Here is a 13257-nt window from a genome sequence, read left to right on the forward strand (position 1 = left end):
ACATATGTAACAAACCTGCATGTTGTGCACATGTACCCTAGAACTTAAAGTATAATAAAAATAAATAAATAAATAAATAAAAAGGTGAGGGAGGCCAGTAGATTCTGTTGGAGTAAAGAGAATTGGATTAATTTAAGGATATATGTAGATTACAGTACTTTGAAGGCAAAGAGCATTTTCGCATGGGGGATTTTTATCAAAGGGTTAGTTACTCCCCAGGTTTAACTAGGTCAGTATGAACTATTTTGTGATTCATGCTAAACAGTTCTAAGAGTACATATTTTCAGGTTGTAGTGGCACCTTGACACATCTTGTCCATTTATATCCAAATCTGAAATAATTGTCCCTATTTTACAAATTAAGAAATAGAAGCTCAGAGAGGTTAAGTAAGTTTCCCAAGTTTACACAGTTAGTGGCAGAGCCAAGAGTCTGAACCATGGCAGTCTGGCTCCAGTGTTCATGCTCCTAATGACTACATTATGGGTCACATCCAAGACCACAGATCCATAAACATCAAGCCAGCCTGGAGCAACAGGGAAAGACCTAAGAAAGCTGTAAAGCAAGGCCAAGGTCTGCTTTGGTGTCAGGCCCCTTTGCTTAGTAAACCCAGTGGCCTCTGCCTCTAGAACTGACCCTAGGATTAATGCTGTCTCACTTTTGTGTTCTGTGTCTGGCATGGCCAGGGCTAGGCTAGGATTCTGGATATAGTTCCAGACTATGTGCAGGAGTAACGGAGGAAAGATGCAGCTTGTCTGTGTTTGATATTTTGTCAGCTTGTAAATTTGAGGTCCCTGAACCACTAAGATAAAGTTCTTTTTTCTCAGCACACCTAACTTGGCAGATGCTAGCATTATAGCTGAACAGATGTTTTCCCTGAAGAATCTGTTTCCAATACCTTATGATGAAGAATCACCTTCAGAGAATAAACAAATGTACATATGTGTAAGCTCCAGCAAAACAAAACCATCTATTTCAGATGTGAGACAACAAATGCTCTATGCTTTAAGAAGTAGATATCAGACAGGCTGGAAGTCACTCAAGGATTTATTTTTAAGTGTCATTTCTATTTGGGGTTTTTCACTATCCCTCCCTGCTTTCAGCAATTGCAGCTTGGAACATTAATTCTGGATTTTATTTTTTATTTCCCCCAATGTAGTTTTGCATCAAACTGACAAAAGACACTTTTATAAACTGAGTATGCTAAATGTGCTTATTTAACATATTCTGCAGTGCTTGAATTTAAATCAGGGAGAAAGTGGGTAATCAATATATAGCAATGTTTCTTTTTCTAAACACTCTGTAAGTTTTTCTATTGATTTATGTTTTGCTGGGTTTTTTTATCACCAAATTATTCCCAGAGATACCAAGATACTCAAGTAATTCCTTTCAGTGTTTACAAATGGTTACAACTGATCAAGCTTATCTGTCTCAGAAGCATATTGTAGAGTTACTAACAGCTTTTGTTGAATAATGCCATTTCATTCTTCATTTTCATTGTCCAGTCAGTCAGTATGTACATGGTAAGTATTTCTTAGTGTCATGAGTTTCTATGAATAAGGAAAAGACGAGTGGGATGTATTACATAGTCAATCTTAAATTTAAATTAGCTACATGCGATAGGCTACGTAATGGTACCAAAATGTATGTCCGCATCCTAATCCCTGGAACTTCTGAAGTTACCTCATATGGCAAAGGCTTTGCAGATGTGATTAGTTTATAAATCTTGAGATGGGGAAATTATCCTGTATTATTCATAAATATCCCTGTAAGACAAAGCCCAGTGGAGATTTCACATGCATGGAAGAGAAGAAGGTCATGTGACCGTAGAGATGGAGACTGGAGGGATGCTGACACAAGCTAAGGCATGCCCACAGCCACCAGAAGTTGGAAGAGGCAAGGAGCGGATTCTCCCCGAGGGACTCCAGAGGGAGAGGCATGTGCCCTTGCTGACATCTTGATTTTAAGTCAATAAAACTGACTTTGGACTTCTGGCCTCCAGAACTGTGGGAGAATAAATTCTTGTTGCTTTAAGCTTCCAAGAGTGTGGTGATTTGTTATGGCAGGCCCAAGAAACTAATACACTACGTTTCTATATGTTACACATAAGCCAATTGTTTGGACCGGGTGCATGTATCTATAAATATAATATTAGATGCACTAGGTAGATCACCATGTTGGACCACAAAAGCCTTTTTAACCCATATATACTGAATTATACTATATACTATAGTGTATTTGTACAGTTTTTTCCCCCTGTCTCTAGCAGGAAAAAAGTGAAAAAGCACTCTGATGTCCCTGAAGGTAGTGTTGCCCTAAGGAGTTGTCCAGGATCTCAGATGCCAGAGAAAATGGGTATCATCATATACGTTGTATTGTGTTTTCAATGTCTAATAGTAAAAGATGCTCAACTTCCAGGGTGTGAATCCCCAGGGAATGAAGTGGAATCACAGTGCAGGCTTCATTAGGTGATGGATAGCTAAACTTGTCCTGACACTCTAGGGGCCAATTTTAACCTTGGGGGTGGTGGGGAGACAGGATTATGAATGTGTGTGAAGAGCAAACAACCATCATAGGGCACATTGGTTGATTCCACATTGTGATAATGACTTGGTCTGCCCAGGAAAGATCATGGCATCATTTTCCAGAATCTGGTCACCAAAGTCTCACTACATCAGTCGACAAGCATCCCTGCTGGACCATGCAGGCTAAGTGTTCAATAGCAACACATTATGGATTCCAGAAGCATGGACCGTAGTCCACCGATCAGGCCCAGCTCTCTCTCCACTTGACTGTGAAAACCAGGTTGACTTCAACTAAGATCATAAGCTCTTGCATTCCCAGACTACTTGTGGGGAGGGGAGGAGAAAGGGAGGGTCTTGGGAGAGAGCGAGAAACTGTACTTCAAAGGAATGCAGCCTTGAGCAGTTAAATGAAAATACAAGTTGAACATCCCTAATCCAAATATCCAAAATTTGAAATGCTCCAAAATGCAAAGCTTTTAAAGTGACAACATGACACCACAAGTGGAAAATTCGACCTCACCTCATGTGATGAGTCACAGTCAAAACTTTCTTTAGCGACACAAGTAGATCACCTGAGGACAGGAGTTCGAGACCAGCCTGGCCAACGTGGTGAAACCCCGACTCTACTAAAAATACCAAAAATTAGCCAGGCAGAGTGGTGCACGCCTGTAATCCCAGCTACTCAGGAGGCTGAGGCAGGAGAATCACTTGAACCCAGGAGGTGGAGGTTGCAGTGAGCTGAGATGGCGCCACTGTACTCCAGCCTGGGTGGCAAAGTGAGACTCTGTCTCAAAAACAAACAAACAAACAAACAAGCAAACAAAAAAAGTTCTTTAATACACAAAATTATTTTAAATAGTAAATTGCCTTCAGGCTATGCATATAAGGTATGCATGAAACATAAATGAAATTCATATTTAGACTTGGGTCCCATCCCTAAGATATCTCATTGTGTATATACAAATATTCAAAAACTCAAAAAATCCAAAATACTTCTCACCCCAAGCATTTTAGATAAGAGATACTCAACCTGTATACGAAAAGTATGTCCATATTTGTACCAGGTTTGTAGAGTATATCATGTGAGTTACAACTACAAACACAAACAACGAAGTCCGTTGAGGTTTAACAGTTATTGAAATAATACTAAGGACAAATGCATTCTCCAATTGCCAGTAAGATCCCTGGAGAGACATCTCTCCTTTATTAAGTAATGGAATAGGGAAAGGGACTGACACTCTTAGCATCAATATCTTGTTAACCCTTAAAATTCACTAAGGACTTACATGTACTTCTCTAGACTAATCACTGCCCGCCAGGGAAAGGGGCTCCAGGCATTTCTGTCATTTATTCAAAAGTACAAATCACCTGCAACACAAGAGGTGATAAGTCAGGAACTTTCTTTTCTCTCTTTCTCTTTTTTTTTTTGCGGGGGGGGTGGGGAATGCAGTGAGGTGATCTCAGCTCACTGCAACCGCCACCTCCCAGGTTCAAGTAATTCTCGTCTCTCAGCTACTCAGTGAGTAGCTGGGACTACATGCACCAGGTCCAAATAACTGGCTTGTGTGTAACATATAAACACATAATGTCAAAATTATTGAATTACTGATTGCATTTATTTCATATATACAGTTCAGATCACGTTTGTACATCTGCTCTCAGGTTTCAGTGTTTTAAGTTTTTCACTATATTAAGTATTTTACTGTTTGTCCACTTCCTCTAAATTTTCAATTTATTGGCATGAGGGTCTCTAGTGATGTGCCTCCCAGTTTTGATTCCCAGTATTACCAGTTTCTGTCTTACTCCTTTTATCTTTATCAAAGTCTCACGCGAAGTTTGAGTTTTACAGAACTTTTTTTTTTTTTTTTTTTTTGACAGGGTCTCACTCTGTTACCCAGGCTGGAGTGCAGTGGTGAGATCTTGACTCGCCACAACCTCCACCTCCCGGGTTCAAGTGATTCTCCCGCCTCAGCCTCCCGAGTAACTGGGACAACAGGCACGCACCACCACACCCAGCTAATTTTTGTATTTTTAGTAAAGACGGGATTTCACCATGTTGTTCAGGCTGGCCTTGAACTCCTGGGCTCAAGGGACCTGCTTGCCTTGGACTCCCAAAGTGCTAGGATTACAGGCGAGTCAGAAACTGTCTGTAAAGCTTACTCTTTATTTTCTGGCAAGCCAACTTGCTAACAGTTGGTGGCAACATGAAAGAAAGGGCTCAGTATCTTCATGTTTGTCAATTATTTGCCACTCTCTAAATGTTCCTCGCTCTCTTTGCTACCAGCTGAGACATGTCCATTTCATAAGTGTTGAACAATTGAGAACCCAATATAGAAAACTGAACCTAGGACGGGTCAGACAAGAAAGAGCATGTGGTATGCATTACAGGCAGCTTTCAGTAAGGTCTACAGTAGAAACAATTCCTGACATGAAGAGTAAGGTGCTCCCCCCCCCCCACCCCCACCCCCCAGAGGAACCTCAGGAATCATAGAATAGCCAGTCAGTTTCCTACTTTCATAAGCAAATGTTAATAGCTCATAAACTTCTATTCTTGCTTACACTGCATATAAGCAATTCATGCATAACAACTTTGTAAAATTAATCAAAGGTACCTGCCTAAGGCTACCTAGTTTCCCTTTTATTGTATTTACTTTTGCTGGTTTCAATCTCTCCTCCCTGTAAAAATATTTTAACCCATTTTGATAATTACTGTGAATTGGACAGAGAGGAAGAAAGGGAAACAGACCATGAACAGAGAAGATACAATCATAAATATCATATGAACTAAAATATAAATGATGTTATAATTCAAAAGGCAGCTTGCTTAATGCGTAGATGATTTTGAGAAGCAGAGAAAACACAGGAATGTTTGGATTCTCATTTGCAAGCAAAAGAATTGCCCATACTTGGGGGCCCTTACAGCAAAGACAGCCAGAAGAAACTCTTAGAAATCACACTTAGGGTCTGGGAACCCTGCCCTGTAAATGTGGACAACCCCATCCAGGTAGATAATTCCAACCCTCATAGGATGACAAGGCTAGTCTGGATTTAGCTTCTGGGTTGGGTTCCAGGCTGCATTTTTTGTGGGAATAAACAAATCTCTGATCATGAGTGTGATCACCACATGCAAATTTAGTGATAAGCATCCAGAGGTTGAGGCCTTTAATTTAAGTGATGCTACTTTGGCATCTAGAGAGGCTGCAGAAATTCTCAGTTAGAGACCCACATCACAGATAACCATGAAGCTACCTAACGCTAACCTTAATCCTAAATTTGAACAGCATAAATAAACCCCTTTATTCCGGAAGAAGCCTCATACCGTCTGAGTCTCTCTGCCTCTAAAGTCATGATTTGTGGGTGTAAAAGAGCCACATATTTTTATTATTCAGAGAGCCTTGTTGACATAAGAGTGAGTCCCTCTCCATCGAAGACTCTTGGCAGTTGTGCTATCCAAGATTTTCAGCGTGGTCTTTGGGAAATTTTGTGGAGTTTAAGTGCCCCTCAAGTGAATGGAGTGGTCCATGTTCCTCAAAGTCCCCACGTTTTTGGAGATTCCCCTTCGAGGGTTATAATTCTTAGCAGGCTCCAACAAAGCCACTTTTTAGTGGCTAAGGCCATAGCAGTGGTATCGTAGGGTTATCAAGATCCAAAAGAGACTAGAATTACAGGAATAGGTGGTGATTTCATACCAAGAAATTGCTAAAGCCAACTCCACACAGCCAGAAGATCCTAGGTTGCTTGGACATTTAAAGGGAACATGGGGCTTAACTTAGACAATAAGAGCTCTCACTTGAAAAAACAACAACAAAGATCAGTATTAATCATGGTAAATAATAATAGTAATAATAATGATGATGATTCTAATAAGCACTCTCATGGTACTATGTCTCAAGTGCTGTTGTAAGCGCGTTATACATATTGATTCATTTAATTTTATAAGACACCTATGGAGTAAGTACTAGTATTAATCTCATTTTACAAATGAGGAAAGGGAGCTAAAAAAAGGTTAAATAATTCACACAACTGGGAAATGTTCACAAATACTTTGTATCCACTACTAAACAAATGGCCGTTGAAGTACCACAGCCCAAGGCACGGATGGTTGTGGGGATATAGGCTGTCCAGTTTAACTGAGAACATCCTCTTATAAGGCAAAAGGGAAGTCAAGTTTATTGGTGGTCACAGTGTCTGAGTATTTCTCTTGTCTACTAGCGACTCAGTCAACAAATCTTCAGTTGTCTGCTGTGTGCAGATACTACACTGAACCTGAAGACATTCTACTCTGAAGCAAACTGGTGGCCATAATGATCTCTTTCTGAGTGATCACCATAATAACCATGAGTGGGCTGGGCGTGGTGGCTCATGCCTGTAATCCCAGCACTTTGGGAGGCCAAGGCAGGTGGATCACGAGGTCAGGAGTTCAAGACCAGCCTGGCCAACATGGTGAAACCATGTCTCTATTTAAAAAAAAAAACCACAAAAATTATCCAGGCATGGTGGCACGCGCCTGTTTTCCCAGCTACTCAGGAGGCTGAGGCAGGAGAATTGCATGAATCCAGGAGGCAGAGGTTGCAGCAGTGAGCCGAGATCACGCCGCTGCACTCCAGCCTGGGTGACAGCGTGAAACTCTGTCAAAAAAAAACAAACAAATAAACAAAAACAACCATGAGTGGTTGCAAAGCACAGATATTATTATGGTCTGAATGTTTGTGTCCCTTCAAATTCATGTGTTGGAACCTAATCACCATTGTGATGATATTAGGAGATGGAGCCTTTGGGAGGTGATTAGGTCATGGAGGAAGAGTCCTCATAAATGGGATTAGTGCCCTTATAAAAGAGATGCCAGCGAACTGCCATCCCCCTTCCACCACATAAGGACACACACAGCAAGAATGTGCCATGTACGAACCAGGAAGCAGGTCCTCACTAGATGCAGAATCTGCTGGTGCCTTGATCTTGAATTTCCCCACCTCCGCAACTGGGAGCAATAAATTTCTGTTGTTTAGAAGACATCAGTCTATGGTTTTTTGTTATAGTAGCCCAAACAAACTCAGACAGATATTAAAGGTATGGCTATTATTAAGAACAAGAATTACCACTTCAACTCCTCATGGAAACTTTAACAATGTCCTCAGACTCTTTCAAGTACAGTATTCATTTATTTGATTCCTAAAATAACTTTTATAAAAGCTTTCAACTAATAAAAACTGAAGGCTAGAATGTAAGTCTAACATGCATGGAGTTTGTAAACTGCAGGCCCAAATTATTTCAGAGTTTATCGATTAATGACACTCTATTTTTTATTTCCTCATATTAATACTGAAACATCACAATTTTGAGTAGATCAACAACAAAAAATCATATAGGCCAAAAAAATCTGATCAGAATCAGAGATGTCCAGCCTAGTTTTTAAAATTTTTTGTTTTTTTTTTTTGAGTCTCGCTCTGTTGCCAGGCTGGAGTGCAGTGGCATGATCTCAGCTCACCGCAACCTCTGTCTCACAGCAACTTCCCACTCCCTGGTTCAAGCAATTCTCCTGCCTCAGCCTCCTGAGTAGCTGGAATTACAGGCATGCACCACCACACCCAGCTAGTTTTTGTATTTTTAGTAGAGATGGAGTTTCACCATGTTGTCCAGGATGGTGTCGATCTCTTGGCCTCGTGATCCGCCTGCCTCAGCCTCCCAAAGTTCTGGAATAACAGGCGCGAGCCACCGTGTGCAACTTTTTAGATGTTTTATTATGGAAAATGTTCTGCCTATGCAAAGTAAACAGACTAGCATAACAAACCCAACATATCTATCATCCAGCTTCAACAACTACAACATTCTGTCATTCTTGTTTCTTACATTTTCCTCTATTCCTAACTCAATTATTATTTCTATAACATTCTTTATAGAGGTAAAATTTATATATACATATATATATCAGAAGGTAAAAATCTTAACTGTGTAATTTTGGCAAATACCATATGAGAAATATAATGTGCCCATATAACCCATATTCCCTATCCAGATTTACAATACTCTCAGCATCTCAGAAAGTTCCCTAATGTACATTTCCAATCAATTTACACTCCCAACCCAGAGACAATCATTGCTCTGAATTTTTTCCATACCACAGATTAGTTCTGCCAGTTCTAGGACTTCATAAATAGAATTGCAGAGCATATGGTCTTTTGTGTCTGGGATCTTTCACTCAGAATAAGGTTTGTGAGATTCATCCATGATGATGTGTGTATCAGTGATTTCTTCCTTTTTTTTTTCCTAGTATTTCATTCTATGAATATACCACAATTTATTTATCTATTCTCTTAAAGTTAATCATTTAAGTTCTTTCAAGTTTTACAGTATTATAACTAAGGCTGTTATTATTGTTCTTATAATTTTATTTTGTGAATATGCATTTTCATTATTTGGAGTAAATATCTAGAAGTGGAATTTCTCAAACAAAGGGTAAGTAAAAGACTATTTTATAATATATACATTAATTTTCTAGGTTCCAGCAAGTGACTTGCAAATGTTTGTCTTGACAAAACCAAAATATTCTTTTAGATCATTTTTATGATAGAAAATGTGCCTCAAAAACACAACTTTGCCCAGAACTTTGGGAGGCCGAGGCAAGCGGATCACCTCAGGTCAGGAGTTCAAGACCAACCTGGCCAACATGCTGAAACCCCGACTACTAAAAATATAAAAAAAGCCAGGCATGGTGGTGCATGCTTGTAATCCCAGCTACTTGGCAGGCTGAAGCAGGAGAATCACTTGAACCCAGAAGGTGGAGACTGCAGTGAGCCGAGATTGCGCCACTGCACTCCAGCCTGGATGACAACAGTGAAACGCTGTCTCAAAAAAAAAAAAAAAAAAAAAAAAAAAAAAAAAAAAATTCAGTGCTAAGTAGCAATGTTATGTGTGAAGACACTACATGCTAACTAGAAGCAATAAAATAGTCTTCTAATTTATATGTGAAATCTAAGTAAATCCTGAAGCCCCATGTGACTTAGTCCTGCCAATATTAAAAATCTCCTTTCTCCACTGTCTTTTCCCCTTGATAACTCCATCTATTTGTATGCTACGTATTAGAAAAACTACAGAAAATTATTTTATGTGGTCACATGTACATAGAGAATGGAATGATAAATAATGAAGACACAGAAGAGTGAGGGAGTGGGAGAGGAGAGGATGATGAAAAATTGGCTAATGGGTACAATGTATGTTATTAAGATGACAGATACCCTAAAAGCCCTGACCTGACCACTATGCAGTCTATGCATGTAACAACATTGCATATCTACCCCATAAATGTGTAAAAATAAAAAGGAAAAAAATATTTAAAATAAGTCAAACTCTAAAAAGAAAAGAATGAATAAGGAGAAACAAACTGTTTACATTCTTTTTTCTTCAATAAAGTTCTAGAAGAAAAAAGAAACACAAATGCAAACATAAACTGTAAGGTAACTTATCTATAATTACCGAAATAATTTGTCTTTTCTGAGCTAATTGCTCAGTAAGAATTGGACAAGTATTGTATTACTAAGATAGTACCCCTGACGGCCCTTATATACATAATACTAAATTATTCTTAGTTTTCCAGGTTTACTCAGTTCAATGAATAATCAGGGGTCCGTGTTATAATCAAGGTAAGGTGAGTAAATAAGGTCAACTTTCCTTCAATATTATGATACTCTCCTCCTCCCTCTCAAACTTTAAAGTTTCTACAAATAACCTGAAAAGCCTGTGAAAAATACAGATTCTTGATCCCAAATCCACACTTATGGAATCAGAAACTCTCCGGTGGTGAAGCTCAAGAATAAGCCTCTTTTGGCAAAAAGGAAACAGGTGACCCTAATGCTTATAGAGTATTGTATTTTGAAAAACAAGCCTTATAAAATATTTTTCACACCACTCCACTGCACCTCCAGTTTTCAATTTACCTTCTACTTTTCATGCTATGAGTCTACCTTTTCCTGCAGGGTAAGATTTGAAGGACTAAAGTTTGGGTGTTAGCACAGGATGGTCAGAAAGAAGAGGTTTAGTTCTAGACAAAAGGGTCTTCCATGTCACTCAATTTGGCTCACCAGAAGTTATACTGGAATAATAGTAAAAAGAGTATATGTTTGCTGGGCTTTGTCCTCTGGCCAAATGTTTCCTTTAGAAGTCTGTTCTGTGGGATGGTTGCAGAGGGGTGCTGAAGGGGGAAGAAACTGACTGTGGTAGTAGAGAATTTAATGAGTTCAGGTTATAAGTTCTCACTATTTCTAGAACCCCATACATCCTACAATTGATTTACACTAAGGCCCCTCCACTTTGCTTTTCTCCACTCATTCTCTTCTACTGCCTTTCAATCATAGTACACACTCAATTATCTAGAAAAGGTACCACTTTACTGTTTAGTGAAAACAAACAAGCAAAAACCGTTGGAGCTACAAGAAAGGGTAGCACATGCAGTTGTATACAACTCCAAGGATTCTAATATATGCATAGGGTGCCTTATGGAGTTGTGTGGCATACAATCTACAAAGCCATCCATAGTATGCAAGATGATATATATTAGGGAACAAACAAGCACGGAGTCCCATTAAATTAAACAAGATTGATATAGCTTTACTTATTAATTATGATGTTCACTTGTTTTGTAACGAATTTCACAGGTAGCTCAACCAGTCCTATTTTTGCCTCTGTTCTAACATTTAGATATTTATCAGCTCTTCCTCCCCATTGTCCTCTTATGTCCTCAGCTCAAATCTGAAAATTTCTTTTCTAGTTCTCTCCCTGTCTGGGATTTGGGTCTATTCCTTATATCTCATTGGATAATTTGTCCCAAGTTTTTAATTCCATGAATTTCTGTAAAATGATCTTTCTCTTCTGATTGGCTATGAAGCTTTCACAATGGAAAATGTTTATAAGAAACCAAATTCAACTATCACACATAACCAATTTCACCCCTTTCTCCTCTTCCACTGTCTTGTGGTTTAAACACCTACAGTTGCACTAATAAGCTTGGCTCTTGATACAGTGGGAAAATATTCCCTATTAGCACAAAACATGGCTCAGAGGGTAAAATGAAAAAACATGAATAAATAAAAAACTGGATAAGAACAGAATACAACCTAGATCTCTATCTTCTCATCTGCAAATGAGAATGCATTCTTTTCCCAGGGCTGTTAATTATTAATATTCCTTGCTGGGGAAAGAATTCAGCGATATTTCTCTTACCCGTTTTCGGTAATAAGAGAAATAAGGCTCTGTCCTGCCTGGCCCACAGGCAGCCAGACTTTAAGGTTATCTCCCTTGTTCCCTGAAAATCACTGTTATCCTGTTCTTAAGGTTGCCCAGATTTCATATTGTTCAAACACACGTGCTCTACAAACAATTTGTGCAGTTAACACAATCATCACAGGGTCCTGAGGTGACATACATCCTCAACTTATGAAGATGAGGGGATTAAGAGATTAAAGTAAAGACAGGCATAAGAAATCACAACGGTATTGACTGGGGAAGTGATAGACGTCCACGAAATCTTCACAATTTATGTTCAGAGATTGCAGTAAAGACAGGTGTAAGAAATTATAAAAGTATTAATTTGGGGAACTAATAAGTGTCCATGAAATCTTCACAATTTATGTTCTTCTGCCACGGCTTCAGCCAGTCCCTCCATTCGGGGTCCCTGACTTCCCACAACAATGAAGACCAGAAGACAGTGAAACAACATTTTTAAAGTGCTTAAAGAAGAGACCTGCCTGTCAACCCAAAATTCTATAACCAATGAGATTATCATTCAGGAACAAAGGAAAAATGAAGATGTTCTCTGATGAAGGAAAAATAAGATAATTCATTGCTAATAAATCAACTTTAAAGAAATGTAAAGAAATTCAAGTGGAAAGGAAATACAGGGGTTAAAAATGAAATTATGAGAAAAGGATATAACATGCAAATACTACCTAGAAGAAAAAAGCTGGTGTGGGTATTTAATATCAGACAAAGTAAACTTCAGAGAAAGGAAAATAACCAGAGACAAAAAGGGACACCACATGATTGTAAAAAGGTCAGTTCTTCAAGAAGACATGACAATTTTAAATGTGTATGCAATTGATAACAGAGCTTCAAAATAAGTAAAGTATACATTGATAGAATTAAAAGGAGAAATAAATCCACAATTATTTTTAGGCATTTCAAGTTGTCTGTCAAAGTAACTGATAGAACAAATAGAAAAGCAGCAAGGCTATAGAAACCTGAGCAACATCATCAACAAAGTAGTTGGTTGATGAACTAGTAGTTCTAGTTGACACTTACATAACACTCCACTCAACAACTACAGAATACACTTTTTTTTTCAAGTGTACATGGAAATATTTGCCAAGACAGACCATATCCTGGGCCATAGAATAAATTTGTTAAACTTAGAAGAATTGAAATTATCTAAAATATATTCTCTAACCATAATATAATTTAACTAAAAATTGGTAACTAAGGAGTTTTGGAAAATCTCCAGACTTGGAAATTAAACTACACACTACCATATAATCCACGGCCCAAAGAGGCACTCTGAAGAGAAATTAGAAAGTATTTTGAACTGAATAAAAACAGAAATAAATATCAAAATATGTGAAATGTGCCTCAAAAAGCACTTAGAAAATAATTAACAGCATTAAATGCTTATACTAGAAAATAAGCAAGCTTAATCAGTAATTTAAGCTTCCATCTTAAGAAACCAGAAAAAGAAGACACTAAAACTAAG

This window comes from Piliocolobus tephrosceles, chromosome 12 (assembly GCF_002776525.5).
Source record: "Piliocolobus tephrosceles isolate RC106 chromosome 12, ASM277652v3, whole genome shotgun sequence".
NCBI lineage: Eukaryota > Metazoa > Chordata > Mammalia > Primates > Cercopithecidae > Piliocolobus > Piliocolobus tephrosceles.